This window comes from Candoia aspera, chromosome 3, assembly GCF_035149785.1.
Source record: "Candoia aspera isolate rCanAsp1 chromosome 3, rCanAsp1.hap2, whole genome shotgun sequence".
Lineage (NCBI taxonomy): Eukaryota > Metazoa > Chordata > Lepidosauria > Squamata > Boidae > Candoia > Candoia aspera.
The window spans coordinates 10,297,345-10,321,903 of NC_086155.1; positions in this window are offsets into that span (position 1 = coordinate 10,297,345).

The following is a 24,559-nucleotide window of genomic DNA, read 5'->3' on the forward strand; positions in this document are numbered from 1 at the left end:
AGAAGGATTTAAAAAGTCAAAATGGCAGCCATGACTGCATGATTGAAGCCCCAGCCCATTTTTGCTCATCTACAAAAGGGAAGGGCTTCAACCCATGGTTGTGGCTACCATTTTGCCTTTTTACACCCGCTGTGGATGCGCTGTGGAAAAAGGGAAAGGTAATGTTTGTGTATGTATATAAGGCCATGGGAAAGCCCTGAACTCATTCCAACTGGAGATTGAAAGAGGGCATAACTTGCTGAGATAGGCGGCTATAGAAATCGAATAAATAAATAAATAATTCGATCTGAGAGTGTGCTTTGAAATTTGAGGGCACATTGATTCAATTGGAGGCACTGCTGGATTTCATTTGCAGAAAAGATTCATCTGCAGGTTCGAACGAAGGAGCATCAAATCACCTGCAGGTGGTTTAATATTTGGTACAATGGCATGAAGATAACATTGATCACAGAACCTTTAGAAGATCTTAACCATGTCAAGCTTCAGCCAGATGGCTTCACAGGATTCACCACAATGATTTTTTGAAATATTCCCCCTGCATTTCTCTTAAAACAGGGATACCACTGGTAAGGAAAGGACAGCCCAGCAGCCTCCAAATTATTCAAAGAGCATAGATTTGCTGAATGAATGCAAAAATGAATGCTTATCCAACTTAACCACATCATGTCTATCACTGCATTATGCCTAGCCACATGAAAGAAACTGAGCACTAAGAAAGAGAACAAAGGCCAAGAGTTCACCCTGCCATCCCAAAAGAGTTGATTGGCAGAGAGTTAAATAAGGTGATAAAACTCATATCAATGTCAGAAATCAGACCAACTCATACACTATTGTCCACCTATGGAAGTTGAGTTCAACACTGTAGAATGTCTACATCAACCCCAAATCCAACAGAAAAGCAATGAGTCTGCAAAGCCTTTATCAGCAGCCTAATTCAATTTGCTGCATCATGATGTCATGACACTAGGAAGGGACATCCTGCCCATCATGATGCCATTGTGCAAATGACCCAAATGATGTAATTTGCATCAGTCATGACTGGAGTATGTCATTCATGCAACGATGCCATGATGTTTGTGACTTGACTAAGGCATTTACCAGAGACCCATGGGGGTGGGGGATCCCAACTTCAATTTACAGATCTATTTCAGTGGGCTGGTTCAAAGGTTCAAAGGTTAATTAACTTAAAGTACCCCTTTAAAACTGTGAAGTACCCTACTGGGCTTTATAAAGTTTTCTTTATTCACAATTAACCTTTGATTTTTTTTTTTTTACCAGAAACACTAGTAAAAAGTATGACTGAAACCAACAGAAAATGTTTTGCAATAGGAAGCAAGCTGATGGAACTCCTTGTATGTTCTTGCAACAGGAAGTTGGTTATTAAGATCTGCCTGGACATATCTACTCCACTTGTCTTTGTTATATTTTCATGGTATGGAATAGAAATATGTTTCAAAGGGTTTGCCCACATTTTGAAAGATATACAATGCACCTGAATAATGGTGCCCAGCTGACTGAGCAGACATCTTTATAACTCTAACTACCCTCACCACTTTTATATCAAGTAACAGCCATCATTCCTCATCCTTCTCATTAGGGAGAGGATAGGAACATACTATCATTTAAAAAAAAAAGGAGAAGAAGAAAATGCTGAATTCCAAATAAACATGCTATTTTTCTGAAGCCTGATATAGCCCCATTATGTCGTTTATGGGCTTCTCAAAGCCTGAGAAAGTGGGTAATGGCTTGCAAAACATTATTAGTTGGAACATCTGCACATTCCTTCATTATGAGGCAAATGGTTAACTACCTTCCCTATCCATCAGATGGTTGTTAGCCAGAGAATTAAGTAGTTTTCACCCTAGCAAACTTAGAGATAAATTGGGTGCTAGAGTGAAAGTATCTAGTTGGAGATTTCTGCCACCTAATCCTTTTTCCCTTTCAGTAAATCCGATTAACTATTAAAGAAACCTTTGTAAAAACCTAGTTTTCTGTAGCCAAGAGCTTGACAATGTTCTTCTCTCCTTATACCATGCAACTAAAAACCGATGATAGAATTCTTTCATTAGGGGCAAATGAGAAATAATACAGCCAAATCCTCTTCTTTCTAAAGACAGTCCTATGTTGAAAGGGCTGTTGAAGATCAGTTCTCATGTTTCAAGGTTTATGCATGCCATTTTAAAGACCAAGCATTCTCCCCCACCCCACACAGCCCCAAATCATTACTGTAATGTGCACAGTGAAAATGTTGCAGGGGGTCCTTTCCAAACAACAGTTACATATTGAGCAAAGTGGGTCTAACTTTCAACACGTTCAGTCTTAACTTTGGGGATTTATTCTAGCTTTAGTCCCTGGCAGGAACAAAGAACTTCAGAATTCAGATCCTCATGGGGCTCAGCATGAGAGTTATTATCTGAACCCTTGAATCCCTGGCAAGTATCGGTATCCCTATTTATGCAGGGATCATTTTCCATCTTGCACTTGATGCTGCAAAACATGTGTAGAAAATACTGGATTGCAGTGTAGTATCGACTCATTTATCTACATAAAGTTTATGCAATGGAATAAGCTCAGGTTAATAAATGACATCAGATTGTTTTAGGGGTTTTATGTTGTTGTTGTTGTTGTTTGTTTTTTAGGGAAGGAAAGTTGGGCCTCTCACAATATTATCTTGGATCAACTCAGTCCTGAGGATGCTGGAAAATGATTTAGCTCGAAGTGTTTCTTGACGGTTTATTCAACTTAAACAGAGGACGTGAAAACTGAATAGGCAAATGGGATGCCTGCATAGTCTATCCCATTATGAAGTGTATATATCTTTTTCTCTTTAAAATAAAATACTTATCTCTGAATCAGCATGTCAAATATAAATGAGCAAATTATGCAAATACATGTTACTTCTTGGTGATGCATCTTCTTGCAGACCATGTTGGATACGAATTATTGGAACTGCAGTCCCAAATACATTTGGAGGTCACATGGCTTGGAAGAACCCTAATAGAATTTAGGTATAACATTTATCTACCACTCTGAATCATCATAGCGAAAAATCACGGTCACCCTCACCTACCTAAAATATCCCTTAGCCTGGTTCTTAATGTGCCACAAGGAGAAATACGTTCAGCTATTAATATATAGGTATGTGGCTTCAGTCTGTGCTTTTAGCTGACTGTGTGTGTTTTGCCACCCTTCTTCCCAAATCTGAAATTATAATCTCTCCACTTTGCAGCTAGCCAAAACATCTCTTCTCTCTGCAGCTTGCCAAAATTCATCACTGTACATTTTGCTTTAATTACTTTCTGAACATCAGCTGCTCAGAGCGAGGTTTGAAACACAGAGACACATCATTCCAAGCAAAAGGACTGATGCAAATATGCATTCTATGGAGAATGGTTATTTTAATCAAGACAGCAATGCTTGGCCTACAGTCTCGTAATAAGGTGCAGAGCTTCAGTGTTTTTCTGCCAAAATAGCTGCCTAAATAAATACAACTTGAACTGCTTTCCCAGCCCATAAACATGTTTTACATGTGTACAGGAAAGGCAAGATAATGATTTACTTGGCCACCTGTTCTGTTCAACCTGCAGGGTGATATTTCCAAAAGCTTTAGCATGTTTTCAGTGAGCAGCTGAGGCCTATCCGAATTGCCATTCTTCCAAACATACTGTGTTGTGCAAAAACAACCACTGTTTTCAAGTATTCAGGAATCATTACTTTCGCTAAATGAAAGATAAAAAAAAAAGTCAAGTGACAGCCTGGAAAGGCCATATGTTTGATTGACGAAGTTCCTATCACTACCTCAGAAAAGTATAAATTCTTCAGAATAAATCTCTGTATCATCACATCCAAACTGCTGGCCTGGCATGATCTCTAATCATAGAGATGACTGCTATTTAACTGCCTCTCTTATAGTTCCTTTGCTCCCATTTAATCATATTTTCAGGGATGACCATGCTGGCTCTAAATTGTCATAAGAGATACAATCAAATCAGCAAAATGCATTGAGGGGAGGGGAATAAGCAGAGCAGGATGAGGATAATTTGTGTTTCTTTATACTCCAGAAACATTCAGCTGTTTTACTTTAAGTCTTTTATATTCATCCACTTGAAGATTTCTTTTATCCATGCATGCTGTAATCTGTAGTAGATAAGACATTGAGCTTCAGCCAAGAATATCATCCTGCCATTGATTAATAAAATGGAAATCTGCAGAAAATTTTCCACATATTCAAGGATTCCCCTGGTATACAGAAGTATTTGACTTTGAAAATCAACAGAAAAAACTCTTCCCTCTATCCCAGTGTTCCTCAACCTTGGCAACTTTAAGATAGGTGGACTTCAATTCCCAGAATTCCCTGGCCAGCATGGGAATTCTGGGAGTTGAAATCCACACATCTTAAGGTGGCCAAGGTTGAGAAACACTGCTCTATCCCCTGGCTTAACAATAATTCACAATGTCAGCGGGAAAACCTCCCAGAAGAATTCCAATCCACAAGGTTCGATGATGCAGAGAAAAGAGTTTATTTGTAACGCATTTGCAAAGGCGGGTTCCTCCGTGCAAGAAGGAACCCTGAACGAAGTTAACACAAAACTTTTATACCCTATCTGTCCTCCCCCTCTCCGGGGGCTCAGCTCACAATCTTACTTCACAAGTATCCTTGATTGCTGGATTTTACATGTCAGCAGGATGTTCCTGCAACTCTTATCACCTACTTGTTTCAGGGTCTCATCCTACTCAAGCATATCTTTGCTGGCGCCAGCCAGCAGTTTATACGCAATTAACTACACATTTCTAACCTAAATAACTTTATCTAACACCCATATCCTCCACCCCATGAGTTCAGGGTCCGATGACATACTTCCCCTTTGTTTTAGGCACATACAGGGGTTTTTCTTTACCTTGCCCCTCTGTTTTAGGCACATTACCTTGCCCCATCACCAATTTTACAATAGATAAGCTGTCACTTCCCTGTTCCGTTTTGATGCATATGCAAAATGTTTTAAAGGTCAAATTTTTCATCCTTGTTCCTCATGAAATCGAGACACTTTTTATTTTACTTTTAACCCCCAGCTCACAACAAGTTTCAAGGTTCCATTAAATGGCCATGGGAAGATAGAAGAAAAGGAAAATGGAGGGCAGATAAAGAAAATTGACCCTTACTATGACTGGACCAACTCCCTTTTTCCCTTACCAATTTGGCAATCATGGGAATTTTATTCTCTCAATATCCAGAGGGCTAGGTAAGACAATTTTTTTTAAAAAAAAAATCCTACTAGCAGTTCCACTAGCACTTTCCACAGACACTTCCCAGTATTTCCCCCACCCAAGCAGTATTTCCCCCACCCAAGGTCTGCTTCTAGAGTCAGAGCCAACTGGCCCCATGGGATGGAAAAAGGGAGAGAGGAGTCAGGTTGAAGCCTCACCCATACCTGTTTCTCTTCCAGTCAGAATGTCACCTTTCCTGCCTTACAGCAATTTAACACCAGTAATCTCCTTGGAAAGAAATCCCAAAGGGAAGCAGAGGGGTAGGTTATGCTTTCACACAACTGAACTTAAAGTAGAGATGGGGACTGCCTAAAATTGCCCAGAAATGCAGAAAAGGTAATGTTGGGTGAACATACCAATAGATCTCCCAAGAACAGGAATCCAAACTCATCAGAGCTCCTACTCATGAAAGATCTGCAAGTGAACAAAAATCTAGAAAACAGCAGAGGCCATGAAGCCATCAAATGTTGATGCCTCTTCCCAATAGCAGATGACAGCACTAGGGCAACTAAGACGGAGAAGCTAAGCAGGGTTGGGCCTCCACTTCGAGGAGGAAGAAGGGGGGACAATGATAAACCACATTTGTACTGGTTCAAGAAATTTGCATAGTTGAGATCAATTTGAGGTCACCTTTACTTTTTGACCTCCAAAGGTCTAGTACTGAACTGGGTGCCATCTAAATGGAGCCTCCCCTATTATAAAGTCCATTGCACACCTTGCCTTCTCTGGAAATGATTCCAGTTTGGAATAACACCAAAAGCAGAACAAAAACAAAACATTCCTGGGGATGGCTAGCACCTTAGAACAGCCCTTATACTCATGGACTGATACAGAAGCTTCAGCCATCTGGATTTTGCCATACTTTACATATTTATTGCTTATTTATATTTATTATTTTGTAATTGTATTGAATTTTAAATTTTGTCTTTTTGTAAACCGCCCAGAGTCCCTCCTTGGCGGGGAGATGGGCAGTGATAAAATTTGATAAATAAATAAAACAAAAAAAAAAGATGAAAAGACTGTCTCTTTAGCTGGGATGGGTTTACCTGACTTTATAGGGTTTTTCTTGCTTCCACTGAACTTCACGAATGCTGAAAAGCAGCATATACAGCTACTAAAGAAGTAAATAGCTAAAGATCAAGTCAGTTCAAATCCACTCTGTATCAGCTCAGTGCCCAGAGTAGATCAAAATGTTAAACCCCAAGTGTATGCAAAGCAATTGTTGCAGGGATAGTTGTACCATTGGGTTGGATGAGATAAGCTACCACCAGAGACAGTTTTCAGACTTGCAAATAGTCTAATTATCATTTTTTTTAAACATCAGTGGAGGGCACCATTGGGGAGGGATCTTTGGGTTGTTTGAGTATTTCACCTTGTAGCTGATTTTTAGAGCACCCCTTTGCTGAAAAATCCAGCTAGCTACCATAGTAAGTAAACAGCTGATATCACATGAAGGTGAGAGAACCATTTATTTAGCTTACTCCTCTCCTTACTCTCTCCACTTTGATTTCCAGAGCAATGGCAGGACACAAATGGAAAGCAACCCATTCTGCATACTCAGAGAGGAAACTCAAGTTTCCTTCCTTACCAGAAATGCTGAACCTTTTCCAGACCAAGGGCAAACCAGGTCCTTAAATGACATGTTAGAGGATTGACTATTGGACAGGATCCAAACACAGCAGTGAGCAGAATCAGATAGACTTAAATTTGATTTATATTGACATCTAATGAAGAATGAAATTTCAATTAATTAAACCATGATTGCTCCCCGGGGATTTAATCATATTCCTCATTTGCCACATTAAAAATTACAATTCAACAATCTGGAGATTTTGAAGCCAGATCTTGTATTTCTATGGTCTCCATTCTCAGAGTAAGGTATTATTATTATTATTATATACACAATGACGTATACACTATGATGTGAAATCATAGCTGCCGGTTCTTTAGCTGGTGTTGGCCTTTATTCATCAAGTTCTTCCCAAGAACCTAGGATGCCATAATGTATCAGTGTAGTATATGTGTGGATCCAACAAGTGTTGTTGTTGTTGTCTTCTATTGGAGAGTAAGATTTGACATATTCTATAACAGAATACACCAGCCTGGATATTGGATGGGAAAACAGCACTATACAGACTTTTTATATCACAAGACTGAAGAATTCTGGTTTTCCTTGCTTGTAGTTCCTTGGCCTGGTTGATCAATTTAAGACTTCTGGTACTGGGCACCACTTTTCCCCCCAAACATCTGTAACCACTGAACGGTTCTATTCAGAGAATAGAAAGAGGAATAGCCATTTCTGATGGAAGGGGGAAACTATTTTCATTAGTGTTATATTCTTCATTAACCCTTGCCTTTACAAAATGCACAGAAGTGTTGAGTGTGAAAATTGCTGTTGCTATTTTGCTACCATTAGATACCACTTTCCACATGAAAAAAAACTTTATTTTTCACTCCTTGATGGGAACTGGTTAGGTCCGATGTATTAAATCATTTCAGTGTGGCTATGTGCGCTTTTAATCAATTAATAGCTCTTGTGAAACAGCACAGTGGGCGATGTTTAGAAGAAGGGGGATTATTTGGGGTAGGGGAAATGCAGCAGGCATTTTCCTGGGCTTTCTTTGTTAGCAGAATATTAAAATATAAGGCAATAATTTTGAGCCAAACATTCAAAGGCAAAACATCTATAGTATAGCAGCTTGTACACTGCAAAGACTCTGAGCTGCTGCTGTCTTTGTTATTCCATCTCCCCCTACTTCCCCGCCCATTAAATCAGACACTTCTTCTAAATGAAGCCCTCAGGGAACAAGAGACAAAAGTGATGAGGGTGTAATGTATGAATACAAAAGTGAAGCACGTGTTTTATAACTAACTCTGCTCAGAGATCAAGGGAAGTGTCACTGTCTATATCCATCAGAAAAGAATCGATGTAATTATATTTGTAGTATCAGTTGAAGTCATTATTCTAAAACATACCAGCAATGCCACAAGAGCGATTTGCAACTGATCTGATATATTTATTAACTCTTTCCTGATCAAATGTTTGGGAAGAGGGAAAAAAACTTTTTTTAATATATATATATATATATTTATATATATGTGGACATACGTTGAATCAAAACAAGGTGTGACATGAGAATGACCATATCACTCTAATAATATTGATAATACTGGATTCTCATCTGTGCATGCAAACACACACTCACAATCTGTTTTCTCTACAGGTTGTGAATAAGAGAAAGGAACTCCATATTTCCCCACACTATCCAAGTCTGCAGGGAATGTGTTTGATCAACCATTTTACAGAACCCTGGAGCTCCATCCAACTGCATTATCAAATTTCAGATTCCCACCATTTTAAGATGGAAACATCTGAAAACTGTACAGTAAGTCTAAAATGAACTTCACATGCTTAAAAAAGAAACTATCCTAATGCCAAGGGACGCGGTGGCGCTGCGGGTTAAACCGCTGAGCTGTCGATCGGAAGGTCGGCGGTTCGAAACCGCGCGGCGGGGTGAGCGCCCGCTGTCAATCCCAGCTCCTGCACACCAAGCAGTTCGAAAACATGCAAATGTGAGTAGATTAATTGGTACCGCTTCGGCGGGAAGGTAACGGCGTTCCGTGAGTCATGCTGGCCACATGACCCGGAAGTGTCCATGACAACGCCGGCTCCAAGGCTTAGAAACGGAGATGAGCACCGCCCCCTAGAGTCGGACTCGACTGGACTTTACGTCAAGGGAAACCTTTACCTTTACTATCCTAATGCCACACACACAAACCAGGACATCTTTGTCTCAGCTGTATGTATGATATGTCCCTACTCAGTTTGCATAATTTGCTGCCCTTGAAGACCACCCAGAAGTTAAAGCTGGTCTAGAATGCACAGTATTGGGTGCCCATTGGTTTGTCCATATTATACCATTGTTCTGGAAGTTGCAGTGGCTCCCATTTTCTTTTCAGGTGCAATTCAAGGTGCTGGTTATCACCTACCTGGCACAGGGCCAAGTTATTAGTAGGACTGCCTCTCCCCAAGGGTATCTGTCCACCCTACCAGGTTGGATAGAGTAGGCATGCTCCAGCTCCCTTCCCTTAAATGTTGCCATCTAGGAAGGGACCTGGAGGGTGTGACTTCCGTGGTGTGCCTCTTCTGTAGTAGTCCCTGCCCTGTGGAACCCTCTTCCCCCAAGATCCATTAGGTCCCCAACCTTTTAGAGGTGGTTCTTCCCCCAAGTGCTAGGACAGGGTGAGGTGGGAGCCTGTGGATGGTTCTGGTGGATGCATCCAAGGATGAGGTGCCTGGTTTTTGTTTTTGTTTTTTATTGTTGTTGTGAGCTGCCTGGAGTTGTGTTCTTAAGATGGGCACCCATACCCATCTTTTACAGAAATAAATAATAAATTTATTAATAGATAATAAATTTTATTAATAAATAATGAAATAATACGTTTTCCATCCACTGCAGACCTTGACCATTACAAAACCATTATGAACATACACACCCAATCACCGAAAGGTTGTCCTCCCTCTTGTGAACAGCCACAGGCAAAGATGGCTTCCACCCACAATCTGAAGTGGGTGGAATTCTAGAGCTCCTCTTACGCCCAGCCATAGGGGCATCCTGAGGCCAGGAGTGCTACGTTCTATTCTCCAAGATCAGCTTTTTCTTCTAAAGCCTCACTGCAAAAACTTGGTAGGGTTTAGGAAGTCTGGGTGAAGTTTTCCTCTGCTCCATTTCTCCCTGACTTTCCCCATGTAATCTCACCGCATGATGCTAGTATGGAGCATGAGATGCTATTAATAAACAGTCTAACTGGCAGATGGAGAACACTTTACAATAGAGCATTTGGCATCAAAAAGCATTTTCATTCCAGAGTGCTCTGAGAAACCAATCAGCAACAACTTTCATGCTCAGCTTATGAACAGTGGAGAAGGGGAATATCTTTTTACCTTTAATGTTGCCTTCTTTGGCTACTGGTTCTAGAAGAAGTAGAGGGGCAACCTGACTTTTAGGGGGTGGAGTTTAGAATTACATTAACAGGCCCCTCCCAGCACAAACACTAGTGCATCTAAAGCTGGAAGGAACCACCCCTGCAAAAGGAAAATATCCTCTTACAGAAAATTACAGATAAGTCTGAGCAACACAACAGAATGGCGTTGAATGCTGTGCCAGCAACCACATTTTACTGAATGCATATTCAGTACACATGGACTTTCACTTGGTCTAGACCAACTCTAACTTCCTGTAATAAAAACAATGACTAGCATTTAGACAACCTGAAGTTCAACGGTGACTATTAAAAGATGTTAATATTCAATGTATATTTAAGATACATAATAATAATGAATGGCTCTCAACCATCAATAGCAAGCGTAACTTCAAGCATATAGAATCTCATAGGTACTTGTTTGAAGGGAGAAAATTTGGAAAGTCTTGAACAAGCTCCATCACTTATTTTTACAAAAATTGTGGCTATTTCATCCTCCCCACATCCTTATATGGAAAAAAAAAATCAAGAACAACAACAGAACAAAATGGTGGTGGTGGTGGTGGGGAACCTCTCAGAGCCCAACACGTCTTACACTTGCAGAGACCAACTCTTGCAAATTTCTACTGGTGCTACCATCATTTCAAACCTTTTGACCATTAGCTTTCATCTTCCTTGCTGGTATCAGCCCAAACTATTAACTATGGGGAATCAAGGAGCAAAAAGAGCCAATTTAGGGACAGATAAGAAATTCTATGAAGATCCCTCAACAACCCTTTCCTTCTGCTTACTATCACAACCAGTTACTGAAAAACCTCCACCCACATGCATGCACAAAATCAAAAAGGATTAGAGTTTACAGTTTGGTGGTACACAGGTTACTAATAACTTGTTGTAAGATCTCATTTTGGATATAGAAAATAGCTATGACAGCTAATCTAAACCTAGAGCTGCACACGTATAAAACATACTGGAGTTGTAAAGGTGATGACAAACTAGACAGATGATAATTCAGGAGATTGCAAATGCACCCAAAAGTGAACTACAGTAAAATGGAAGATACGGGATTGCTCTTACTTTCCACAAAGTTCCAGCCTTTCAAAGAAATAACAGCTGGCCATGCCATTTGCTTTTTTTGATGCAAATACACCAGACTTTTGAAGCTTCCAGAGACTTACCTAGAAAAAAAACAATAGAGAAGGATTAATAAACAGAGCTGTCTTAGTATGACACAGACAGATCTGGTTTGCCATCAAATATGACAAATGACCAACTTACTGACATACTATTCATGCATTATTAATAGTATTATTATTATTATTATTATTATTATTATTATTATTATTATTACATTTAAATTAAGTTCTCAATTTTATATAGCAGCTAAGCCAATTTTGATCACAAAGAAGAAGCAGTCAACTATTCATCCGGGATCACATATATTACAATCAACATAATGGTCTTTCAGAAGTGCCAGTACAAAATATAATAATATAATAACAAAAGTAATTCAATTTTAAAATGCTAATTCAAGGCAGTGGTACCAAACAAGAAAACGCTCACAAAATCCAGGAATGAAGACTACATAATCAGTGTAGACTATCACACCTCACTTTATATCAAGTTGTGGGACATAAAGAAGTCCTATCACAGCCCCAGTGCTGCCTCTAGACTCTGAACACAAAGAATCCAATTACATTTTCAGCTGTTATTGTTCACTTTCTGAACTACAGTACACATTTTAAACCCTTCCCTCTCTCTTTCACATAGATCCATGTATACCCCAGCCCAAAGCCTAGCTGCCCAGGCTAAGTTTGAGTTCAGGAAGAATTAAGGGGAAAAGCTAACAGTACACAGTACTTCATGCTACATGATGGTGCCCATCCATTGTTATAACTTCCAACAGGGCTTGGCATGGCTTCGCCCTACTTGATACTTCTCTCATGGCTCTTGGTACTTATCCAGGAGTGCCTTTGCTTTATCTAGTTCCCCAGAGAACCATCTCTGACTTTCCCAACCCATCTTCTGATATGACTTTTAGAAGCCTTTATTCTGGTATTTTTCCACATCTCCTGCATAAGCCAATGTTATTCAGAACAAACCCTCCTCCCTGTCTGGTCTGCACTGAGTGGGTTTCCTGCGCTCTGTCTTTCATACATATCCATCATACCTTCACACAAACACATGGCACAAGGTATGTGATATCCACAAGAACCAAACAACTACAAATCAGTATAGTTTTAGAAGCAGTTTAAGATTAAGAGATCGACTGGATACTTCTGCCAGGTGGAAACTGCCATCCAAGTGCATCTCAAGCAAGAGTTTGGCCCGCTTTAAAAGGCACTTCTATGCCAGGGCTCTGAACCATGTTAGGATCAGCTTCAAACATATGCAACAGCACCGCACTGGTTGGTTTGAGACTTGAGTTGGGTTTTTATTTGAAACTGCCAGGGATGTTATTTCCATGGCAAAGCAGTCTGGGAAATGTAAGAATGCGAGGCAGAGAAAAAGTGCTGTAAACCAGTTCAGACCCCAATGTCCATGGAGTACCAGAATTTAGAACAGGAGGGGCCGTGCGATCCTGAATTGTTTCAATCAGCTGTGGGAAGTTTGTTACTGTCATGACCTCGTTGCAAGGCACAAAGAGCCTCACAACGTAGATCATGATCATTAGGAATTAGAGGAAGGAGGTAATCAAACTAGGGATTAACACAAGCACCCAAAAGCACCCACACCCATGGACCCATAGACGGCTGAATCGAAGGAACGAAGATAAGCCGCACCTGGTGCCCTGGAGGACTCAACCAACGCTGGAGACAAAGGAAGACACCAGGAAAACGCCCAGACAGCCATCAAGGGTCCCATCAAGAGGGATCAGGACAATACAGGGTGGGGAAGCCCGGGGCACTACGAGAGGGTATAAAAGGGGCACCTCCACACCCACACCCCCGTTCCCGTTTTTCGTTCTGTTAGCTATCCTTCCAATAAACCAGAAATCCTTAATACCCATTAAGTGAGTCTGTGTCTTATTGAGTCGCGAGGCTGACCCTGACAGTTACTCATTTCGCAATGGTCGAGACCAGACATAACCAGCGCAGTGAATATTTTAAGTCAACACACTGCACAACCCACACAGACTGATTGGACCAGTATTAAACATGTGTTAAGATATTTAAAAGGAACAATTGATCTTGGACTCCATACACAGCCATCCAAAGCGTTAGTCCTGAAATGCTATGTAGACAGTGATTGGGCGAGTAAAAGGTGGACAGAAAGTCAACGTCTGGCTTCCTCATTATGTTTGCGGACACCAGCATAGGATGGAAGACTAGGTCAGCAAACTACTGTTGCACTATCCACAGCGGAAGTGGAATTTGTAGCACTGTCACACTTATGTATGGAATTGACATGGTATATACACTTGTTACAAGATGTCAATATTGCAGTCACACAACCCATACCGGTCATGGAGGACAACATGACCTGCATACAGATGGCTACAGGAGAACGGGTAAAAACCAGAAGTAAACACATTGACATAAAATACTGCAATTGCAGAGAGGCAGTCAAAAATAAAGTAATTGATATACAGTATTGCCCAACAGAGGAGAATCTGGCAGATCTATTTACCAAGCCAGTGAGAGTACAGAAACACATAGACATCATCCAGCAACTGGGATTACAGACTGTTCACCAGTAAATAGTGTCAGGGATGTTATTTCCATGGCAAAGCAGTCTGGGAAATGTAAGAATGCGAGGCAGAGAAAAAGTGCTGTCTAATGGTCTGATGCAATGTCCAGCAATGTCTGATGCAATGTCCAGCACAAGACAGTCACAAGACAACGACAGAGCAGGCCGATGCAAGGTGACATTTGATTGGCTAGCAGCCACATAAATATGGAAGCAAAGCATAGGCATTCTCTCTCTCATTTGTGAAAAGTCTTCCTGTTACTCTGCTGGTTTGTTTGACAATTTAACTGCTGTATTTGGATATTGGATTTACTGTACACTGGACTATGTTTATTGGATTATGGACATTGGTTTCTCTATGGAATTTGTATCCTTTATATACCAACAACTTCTAGAGTGCTATGCGTGTTATTGTTCTTTGCACATTTTTCTGTAAATGAACGTGTAAATAGTGCACCACAAGGACTGATATTTTTTTAACCCCAGGGACACGACACTTAGTGGAATTCTCTCCCCAACAGAAACCAATGTAAAGCTGGCATTTTCTTTGCAAAGCTATGGCAGAGCTAGTGGGCATTCATTGTCTCATTGATGGGAGCTCTTGACTCACTCCACCTCCTGGGTTCACATCCCTCTACTAATGGGCACAAGAGATTTATTTTCTTTTTGTACAGCAAGGGGATGGGATTTTTTTTTTTTTTGGGTTACTCTGGGACCTGCGGTGCTGCCCTGATTGAACATGCTTTTCACTCTCTTATTGATCAGCTGATGGGAACCCTGACTGGCTGATAGTGATTTCTGATGTTCTCATAGTTACAACTGAAGATGATTGCAAGTCAGCTTCAAACTGTTTTGTCTGTTGGAAAAAAATAAGGAACAACAGAAAGGGAGGAGAGTTTAACTTACACAGTAGATTAAAAATATTGGGCAAAAGATTTATACGATCTGAAGAGAAACAAGAGGGTTTTTTTGTTTTTTTTTAAAGTATCCACTCCTGCTTGAAATGCCAAGTGAATGAACTTGGTGTCACAGCAGAAAGAATCTGGAGTAAGATAAGTGCAGGAACAAATAAGGATAACAAAAGACCATTACTGGTATCTACTATTTTCCATCCAACCAATCAGAAGATGTGGATGATGCTTTCCAAAAGCAAATAAATGCTTTTTCTAAGTGGCATAAAAACATAGCGATAGGAACCTTTAATTATCCAAACATCTGTTAGAAGACAAGCTCTGTCAGACATGATTTCTTCCAGGAAATGTCTGACTTATCTTGCAGACAATTTTCTCCTTTGAGGGCAGAGGAAGATTCAATTATTCCTGACTTGGTATTAACTAGTAGGGAACACTTACTCAAGGAAGGGGAGGTAGTAGGAACAGTGGGAGAATGATGTTAAGCTGAAGTTCTTGGGTTTAAGAGATTAAAATTAGAATTAAAGTCAGGCACATATCTTGGGCTTCAAGAAAGTGAATTTTAATGAACTCAGAAAAATGGTAAGTAGGATATAATGAAAGGATAAATTAATGGGAATTGAGCTCAAGACAGCAGAAGTTAGTGTGGTAACACAAAAACCTGAAAATTTCAAAATAAGTAAAAGAGTAAAGTAAGAATAAAGGGACCCAAACAAGAATTGGAAGGAGGGATTGGTTAGTCAGGAAGAGTAGACAGAGATAGCCTCAACGTGTGGAAATAATTCCAGAAAGACTGAAGGTCAGAACAATTAATGGCAGAAAGACAGATGGAATTTTATTTTCCATCTATATAAGCAGTTTTCAAATCAAGGGAAGTAAGAACCTGACTTTATTCTGTATTGGTCAGACCCCATCTTGAGTGCTATATCCACTTCTGGGCACCACACCTTAAGAAGGTTTCAGGCAAAATGGAATAGGTTCAGAGGATGCTCAGAGGTCTAAAAAGTAAGCACCATGGAAAGCAATTGAAGAAATTGGGAACATTTAGCCTTGAGAAATGAAGACAAGGTAGTGGTGGGAATACAGTAGGGTAGTGCTCTTCAAATGGACTTAAGTCACAGGAAGGCAGATTCTTACTGAATTTTAGGGGGAAAATCCCTAACGCTAGAAAGCTTCTCAATAGCAAAATCAGTCACTAAGATGGATGGCAGTTTCCCCTTTGCTGGTTATATTCAACCAGAGCCCAAACAGCCACCTGCTCTAATTTGGATTCTTGCATTAAGTGGACTCAGTGCCCTCAGCTGACCTTCCACTTTACAGGAAGATTCCTTACCCAGAGAGACAAGGCCCCTGTGACTCTGGTCACACAGAAACAACACAGCATGTGCTTCTCCAGTGCCTGTATTATAGAGACATTCGTATTAGCCTCATCTTGCCATTACTGTATAAATACCCAGGGCTCTCAGGACGATTTTACACCTCCCTGCTGCTGTCAGATTCAAACCCGGCTACAACATACAGTGTTGCCAGGTTCTGCACAGCGGTGCTTAAAATTTGTCAGATGGTGACCGGTGCCATAAATTAGTTTTAATGAGCATCTAATTCATCACACTAGAGTGTTCTGTACTGATAGACATACAAACCTTTATGCTCCCCTACGCCCATCTAATGCTCCTACCCCTCCTTTTAGATTTTCTTTTCTTTTAGACTTTTGTGATTATATATATATAGAGGGAGAGGGGGGTAATATTATTCTTTCTTTTCTTTTCTTTTAGACTTTTGTGATTATATATATATATATATATATATATATATAGAGAGAGAGAGAGAGAGAGAGAGATTATTCTTTAGATTTTAATGTACTTTGTAAGCTTTTAACTGACTGTACTCCATCCTCCTCCTGCTGGTCTTTGAGCATAATAAAGATTTGATTTGACCTTCCACTTTGGAATATTAGGAGTCTATTCATTTCTGGAGTAGTCCACCCATTCCTAGAAATATATAAGGCTCATTGCCTCCATTTCCAACTGAATACAAGAGCAATGATGGTACTAAACCACAACACTCAGTCCACCTATTCTTCTCTTCATTCATGACATCAACGGGTGTGACAAGCTGCTCTTCCATCTTTACCATCCTACTAACACCCGCAATGCTCCCAGGCCATTCTTTTGGAGAATCATCAGGCTACATAGTGTATGTAGTGCATAGTAGTGTTTCTCAACCTTGGCAACTTTAAGATGTGTGGACTTCAACTCCCAGAATTCCGCAGCCAGCATCACTGCCTGGAGAATTCTGGGAGTTGAAGTCCACACATCTTAAAGCTGCCAAGGTCGAGAAACCTTGGTGTATAGTATAAACACTGAGCAGGTTGGCTTACAACCATAAAGATGAGTAACCACTGGAGAAAAAATTGGCCTACTCTGATGGGGAAGAAAATACTGAAGAGCTAAACAATGGATGTTTGTCTCTTGTGTGGCTGAGACCTTTCTCCTCAAAACAAAGGTTGTCTACATAAGAGTAACTTATCGTTTCCAGCACTTCAGGAAACAAAGGCATGTTGGTCAGGTTGAATACAAACTTGCAAGTAAGGATACTTGCCATGGTATACCTCCTTTGGATGTTCTGGGATTCTGAAAGCCAGTCAGCCATGTGGCAAGGATGGGGAAGCATCTGAAGCACAGATGAGGAAATAATATCCTGAGGGTGTAATGGGGGCTACAAAATGAAAGCACCACTTTATTCTAAGCAATCCAATAATATTGAACAGTAAAAGCTTGAACAGCATCCAAGACCACTGCAACTTTACCAGCATAAGGCTCAACGACAAGGATTTTACAGACTTACTATTCCTTCAGCATGCAATTGATAAAGATTAAAGATGATCATTTACAGATAAATGCCACTGATTACTACCATCGCACAGCCATAAAAAGTAACACTTTTCAATATAATAGCATTTTATAGCACACAAGAGCAAAAATGCCCCACAGAGATTTTCCTTCTCAGTATCTAAGAGGGACAGACACAGATGCACACAGATTGCAATACAAATTTAAAACACATATGCAAACCCGATATTTAAAACACCCCACACATGTACACAAACGAGGTATTTTTGAAAAAGTTTCCTCTGCACCCCCCTTGCATCAGGATATCTTTCCTTCCCTCTCTCCAGGCTCCGCTGTGGAAGAAGGTGACTGCTAAAGCAAAGGAAAGGTTTAAATCAAATTAGTGAATGGCTGTGCATTCTGTGCCCATTTTAAGAATGCAGAATTTTAATGAGTGGAAGCCGCAAAAGCATTCACGCTGACAATAAACTGTTTAATTCACTCAGCAATTCCAAAAGCAAGCTAGAGTAATGACTTTATAATTTTTAATTATCATGGAAGAGCCCTCATCTGTATGTTTTTTCCCCTTTCCCCCCTTTTTTTGCTTTTTATGACTGTGCATACTCTATTAAAAATTTAATATCCATATTTTCACCTTCGGCCAGTCATATTTTCATTATTCCACAAATAAAAAAATAATGTAAACAAACTGTTGGCAGGCATTATCTAAGAATTTAAAAGACTCTACCAGCAGCTGTAGTAGTTTGGATTGATAATCTGGTTCTGGCTAATTTTCTCTTTCCTGAGTGTGCACGCACACACACACACATGCACATGCACAAACATACTCACACTGAACTATATAAAGGAATTAGAGTCAAGCCAAAATCTGGGCTGCAGCCCAACTTTTCTCTGTGTTTTGGCTTGGTGTGATGTGTGAACCAAGCCATTTATAACAAAAGGTGCGAACTTCCCTAGTGAGTGCTTTATTCTTAAAACCATTTGCATGAGACAGATCTGTGCGCAGAGGGTAGGTTTCAAGAAATACATGCCCCTTCCTCCTGGACAGCCTTTCACTCTCAGGAGCATTTCAGCTGGGTTGAACTGAAACTTAGCAGTCAGACCAGTCAGTGTGATGCTCAATTGTTCCACACAGTGTTATTTAGAGAGGATAAGAGTAGCCAGGTAAAAATTGCTTTTAGCTACCTTGATTCCTCCTGGTAACAACAGAGTCACTGGTGAGTGGGCAGCCTTGGAAATTATAAGTAAATAAATAAACAAACGATATGCCTGTCTCGCTTTCTTGGCAAGAATACGGAAGCGGTTTGCCATTTCTTTCTTCTGGGATGAATTCTTTTCCATTTTCCAATTTAGTTGGAATTCCCAATGGTTGCTCATCCAAGAGCTAACCAGGAGCAACACTCCTTAGCTTTTTTTGAGGTCAGCCAAGGTCATCTAGATCCTGCCAGATTGTAAATGCCTGGACCAGCAATTCTCAGAGTCTCAATTTTCCTTAAGTACCTGGAATTGCAGTATATATTAGGAAAATGAGTGTGAAGTCCCTTCCCTCCCCGAAATCGGGTCACTATGAATCCTTGGGAATCAAGTGTTCAGTTCTACTGGAAGCAGGCAAACCTGATTTTTCACCTCAGGCCCCATAATGATAAACCCAGAGGCCATATATTGTGCACCAAAGTTGTCATAGTTTTCTCATAATGTTGTTAATATCTGGCTGGCTTTCAGATGTCAGACAACTCCAGTTATGTTTCTGCATGTGTCTGTATGGGGGACTTTGAAGAACATCGTTGGTGTATCTTGAGGTTGAAGGTGAAAGGTCCCCTGTGCAAACACCAAGTCATGTCTGACCCTTTGGAGGGACACCACTTTTGCGACGTTTTCTTGGCAGACTATAGCAGGGTGGTTTGCCATTGCCTTCCCCAGTCGTCACCTTCCCCAGCAAGCTGGGTACTCATTTTACCAACCTCAGAAGGATGGAAGACTAAGTCGACCTGAGCCAGCTACCCGAGAATCCAGCTTCCGCTGAGATTGAACTTGGGTCATGGGGAGAGTTTTGGTTGCAATACTGCCGCCTACCACTCTGCACCACATGAGGCTCATCTTATCTTGAGGTTAGCACTATCCAAATGTTACACGCAGAAAAAACTAGATCTATGGACACAACCTTATCCAAATTCTGTCTATAACCCCTGAATATGGTATTATATCTTAAGTATTTATTAACTTTCCATCCCACCTATTTCAAAAGACCACAAACACCCTTGTTACCTTTATGCTACTCTTGACGGTCTTATACTGCTGTCTGCAGGACCGCCTTATTCGGATGGATTCTGCCCATCTGGTTTGAGTGAACTGAGTTTGCTGGGGATCCCTATCGGTTAGGGAAGGGGCAGTGGGCCAGAGGGACATGGCAGTGAAGGACAGAGCTATGGGTGCAGGTCTTCTCTGTGGGAACTTCTCTCCCTATCAAGGCAAGAGGGGGTTATCCTCGCATGCCTTCCAGAGGACTTGGCTTTTCCAGAAGATCTTCAGAAACAAAATTGTCTTTAGAGCCAGATAGGTGAATGTGATGATCTTCTACGGATCACATTTATTCCCACTGTTTCGCATTACTGCTCTGGCATTGCATGACTGTAGCTCTTATCTGTACACTGCTTCGAGCCCTCTTCAAAGCAGCGCACGTTTTATCAATCGCTCAATCAATGATTTTCACAGCAACCACTTTCCGTTGTTACTCAAATTCGACAGCATGGATTTGGGCAACTTCCCACACAAACCCAGCAACAAAGAAAGTTTAACATTTTGCAAGCACTCATTTCAGTTGGTTTTCAGTTCATGGTTGGTAAAGCTAAAACTTTTCTCAAATTTGAAGTCACTCCTGTTTACGGCCCAATCTCTTCTTAGATCTGTCATATCCTGAGATCACCTGAAAAAGGTTCTCTGTGCCTGTACTATACCACCCTAGTTATTTGAAGGGATATCTGGAGAAGATGCGGATGCTAGGGAGAGTGGAAAGCAAAAGGAAGAGGGGCCGACCAAGGGCAAGATGGATGGATGATATTCTAGAGGTGACGGACTCGTCCCTGGGGGTGCTGAGGGTGTTGACGACCGACAGGAAGCTCTGGCGTGGGCTGGTCCATGAAGTCACGAAGAGTCGGAAGTGACTGAACGAATAAACAACAATATCTTGGGGAGTGTGGGGAGCTGCCAAGAAAAGGCAAATGATGAAAACAGCATTGCATGCACAGAGCAAGACTACTCTGGTATGTACAATATGGCTTTAACAATTTTGAGGGAAGCTTTTGATCCTGCAGATTAGTATGGCTGTGGTAGGCTGGACAGTCCTGCTCTCTCTGCATTCTCACACTGTTACATATCCTCCTCCAGGTCAATACGTGGTTTAAACCAAATGAGGATTTGGGATGTTTTATTTTGTAAAGATCCACTGGTTAAAAAACCCCAAGAGCATAAAAACAGCTACTGTATTATATTTCTGTTTTGCGTAAGGGTATCTTAGATCACTTGGCTGGGGCTAAGTCTTTCCTGAATATATACACACACACACACATACACACACACACACACACACAAATACACACACTTACTCTACATTGTCAAATGGAGCCAAGTACGCTTGGCAAATATTTTCCTTTTTCATTAGAGCATGATGGCAGGTTCAGAAATTGCAGGCAACCCACCTCCAAAAAAATGCAGCAAGGGCTGTTTTATTCTCAAGGGGAAACAAACAGGTGGCAACATCACCCTTTCAGTCTAGAAATATGAGATAGATAGATAGATAGATAGATAGAGAGAGAGAGAGAGAGAGAGGATAGATTTATTTATTTAATTAATTTTTTTTAATCCCACCTTTATTATTTTTATAAATAACTCAAGGCTGCAAACATATCTAATACTCCTTCCTCCTCCTATTTTCCCCACAACAACAACCCTGTGAGGTGAGTTGGGCTGAGAGAGAGCAACTGGCCCAAGGTCACCCAGCCAGCTTTAGGCCTAAGGTGGGACTAGAATTCTCCTACTACACCTGATTGGCTCTTGGGCTGAGAGAGAGGGACTGGCCCAAGGTCACCCAGCCGGCTTTCAGGCCTAAGGTGGGACTAGAACTCCCAGTCGCCTGGTTTCTAGCCCAGCACCTTAGTCTCTAGACCAAACTGGAGATAGTGATACAACTCAAGTTTACAAATCAGAACTATTACAGATAGTGCTAAGCATCTCTTGTTAAATTATATCAAACCCAAACCTTGCTTGCTAATTTCGAAACTTTTATGGACATCTAGCTGTTTCACAAGTTCATGAGAAATTCATGATGCCAGCTGAAGAAACACCAAACTGATTAAACTTGAAGAGATACTGTTGGGGATTTGCCAGATTTAAAGTACACCAAAAGGTTATGTCTGGGTTCGTACAATATGTGTACTTGATTAAAGTAAAATGGGGGGTGGGAAGTTTACCGTCAGTGGGTAGTGAGCAATGATTTTTCCATGTTGTGTGAACTAGGCCAACATGTGCTGAGCAAGAATGGATGCACTAGGTTACCTTAGGGGGCCCTCCCAACTCAGAGACTTGATGATGTAAAGCCTCTTTGGGATACTGAACACAAATGGAATTTTAACACCTGGTTTCCTGCTGGCTGCCATAAGAGAATATGACAGCTTATTACAAAGCATCAATTGGTCATAATGTCCCTGTTACCACCTCTAACCTCTGCTCCTCCAAGATGTTAGCTCTGCTTATCTTTATGTTTTTTCTGGGCCATTAACTCCATAGAAGTTTTGAGATATGGTTGTTTTATAGTGTGTTTTATGTTGAAATTTTATTATATATTTATTGTTTTATATTGTGAACTGCCCAGAGTCCCTCCAGTCAGAGGAGATGGGCGGTGACAAATTTGATAGATAGATAGATAGATAGATAGATAGATAGACAGATAGATAGATAGATAGATAAATATTATCACTGACTATGTAATATCTGACTGTTCTGCCACGTGCCAAAGGAGAGTGCAAAAAGGAGGGTGGAACATTAATTTGATCTTTGTGATCTGCAATAGGCATATTACTTAAAGTAGGAATTCCCCAAATTTTCTGGATTAGCCAACATATGTGGAACACTGATAAATTGTCAATGGATCCATCACAAAATGGTTGCCATGGGAGTTGTAAGGCTAAAAGAGAAATTGTTCTAAGAACCAGAAAGAGAGAAGGAATGAGGTCTACAACCTCAAACCCACTCTTCTGAAAGCGTGCTCTCTCATTCAAGAGTATCTAAGCAGCCATCAACAGACACACAGAGGTAAACAACATTTACATACCATTCAGAAGAGACAACAGAAAAGCCAAAAGACCAGAACACCTCCTCGCCAGCAATCAACACCCAGATATGCAAAGATTAGCATTAGGATTAACACCAGATGAACAATCAAACGGCACAATATACCCTAATCAAGGAACTATTAATTCAATCAACCAAGCAGCAAACAACAGCCCAATCAAGGAACTCCCAAGGAGAGAGCAACACATCCACCAACACAAGCAGGGCAAGCCACTATATGCAAACTGAGACCAAGGCCCACTCCCTGTTCGCACTGAAGATGTTGCCTAGTCTGGCAATGAAACGTCTGCAAGAAAACAACAAGGCTCAGAGAGCACCAAGGACTCCACACAGTATCTTTCTAAATTTCTTTCTGGATTCCTTCCACCCATGGCTTGATTCCTCCCCCCGCCCCATGAAAAAAGATCCATATATATATAAATATATAAATAATATGAGTACAAGACAAGAGAAAAGGCAAGTATATACACACAGTCCACACAATTATATACAAAACTTCTGCAGGGATACAGCAGTAGCCTCATAACTGGATGTCCAGTTCAGCTATCCAGGCAATTGCTTCGTGCAGATCTTCTAAGGAGCCAGGGAACACACGTTGTGGGCATTCTTGCACAATATGTTTAATAGTTTGCATATCGGCACCACAGTCACAACAAGGAGACTCTTTCCAGCCCCACTGATACAGAGCAGAGGCACTCCTTCCAGTATCACATCTGATTCTATTCAATTTTGTCCAGACAGAGCAAGGCAGGTTAAAGCCAGGAGGTTTGGAAGAGGGATCACTAATGACCAAGCTGCGATGTGACAACTTGGACCATTCCTCTCTCCAGGCATTTTTAGGATTGAACTGGATAGATGTTAGGTATATGGCTGTTTTCCAAGCTGGCCTATGAGTTTTCAATCTTGTGGTGGTCTATGCAATATCCTGATGAATAGGAAGGGCCTTGTTGTTCAACATCCTTGACCATGGCCAGGTGAGGGCTGGTTGTCTTCTGATGTGGGTGGTATAATATTGCTGAGTACTGGTAGCTAGTACACAGGGGTAGAATGCAGTGGCCAGAGATGATGCACATTGTCTGGTGGAGTTGAACATCAACCAGTCAGGTGTGGGAGCTGTTAAGCCACACATCAGCACAATACTTGGCTGTGGAATAAACCAGGGTCAAGGCTGTTGTTTGCAGGGTGTTAACGTCAGCACCCCAGGATGTTCCAGCCAGTCTGTTCAATAGATTGTTGTGGTTTTTCAATTTTGCAGCTGTTTTTTCCAGATGTTGTCTAAATTTATTTCTGGATTCCTTCCACCCATGGCTTGATTCCACCCCCACACACACACAAAAAGGAAAAAGATCCATAAAGTCACCCATTGAACTTCACTACATTGGTGGGGCATTGCCAGTTCTCAGAAACTCTTTAACATGTCCTGTTATATTACCTATTTGACTCTTATTGTTCGTTTACACATTTTAAAAGGCTGTGCTTGCCTCGGTGAGCCTGCCTCAGTAGGGATTCTGG